Source organism: Bombus vancouverensis, chromosome 17 (genome assembly GCF_051014615.1).
Source record: "Bombus vancouverensis nearcticus chromosome 17, iyBomVanc1_principal, whole genome shotgun sequence".
Lineage (NCBI taxonomy): Eukaryota > Metazoa > Arthropoda > Insecta > Hymenoptera > Apidae > Bombus > Bombus vancouverensis.
In genome coordinates, this window is record NC_134927.1 from 1,437,774 (window position 1) to 1,438,734 (window position 961).

Below are 961 nucleotides of genomic sequence, written 5' to 3' on the forward strand. Positions count from 1 at the left end.
CAGAAAATCAATTATGAAGTTCGGTCCACTTGACTCCGCTACTTTTTAAGTATACGCGTATCTACATGACGGAACTTCACAATTCATTGTTTGGGAAACGAAGCCAGGAAAAATTTTATAAATCTGTATGCACGTCTAAAAATACCATTTATCCTCATACATACACGTATGTTTTCTTAAATATTGTGTCTATTCGATAACATGAAATAACAAAACTGATCACTAAAGCTAACGCTCACACCGCGTTGAAAGTACTCGGTCTCGTCTGATCACGAAAGTCAAGCAGCGCTGGGCACGGTTAGTACTTAAACGGGTGACCGCTTTGGAACTCCGTGTGGTGTTGGCTCTTCTTACTTTTCTTAACACTTAGCCATCCGAACCATCGGATCTCTCCTCTGTGGAGAACATCGATGAGTGACCGAACGCGGGGAGATCTCCCTTTTTGATTTTAGCGACGCATTTTCTTTGTTGTTGTTGTTGTTGTTGTTGTAATTATCAGTTATTGTTTACCTGGAATTGTTTCCAATTAATTGCTACTCTTTTTCCGCTTTTATAAAGTGCAATATGTAATAAAATACACCAATTTAGTGTTCTTAAAATTAATTAAAAAGTTACACTATCAGTTATGACTAAGTAAAGTTATAGTCGAACAATACCACACTGTAAAAAAATATTAAAATGCATTATGAATTTTCAACTTCACTTTCAAGTCGTTTCATTTATCTTTAGTCATCTTTAATGTTTTTAATTTTACCTATATCTCCTTATACTTTTAATTTGATGTTTTGTATAAACAATATGTGAAATCGTTAAACAAAATCATTACCGCAAAATATAATTGACCACTTAAATAATTTTTAGACTTCTTTGTTTTTCAAGTATTAGCGAATATAAGTCCTCCTTACTTGGAAAAATGCACGGTGGACAGCGTATAGGTTAGCCTGTGCGAGCGCGGTTGGCT

The 961-nt window shown here is 34.9% G+C and overlaps 1 pseudogene; it reads left to right on the plus strand.

Annotated features, from left to right (window-relative positions):
- The first annotated feature begins 227 nt into the window (after positions 1-227).
- Positions 228-346, plus strand: LOC143303981 (5S ribosomal RNA; annotated as a pseudogene).
- Positions 347-961: the final 615 nt, after the last annotated feature.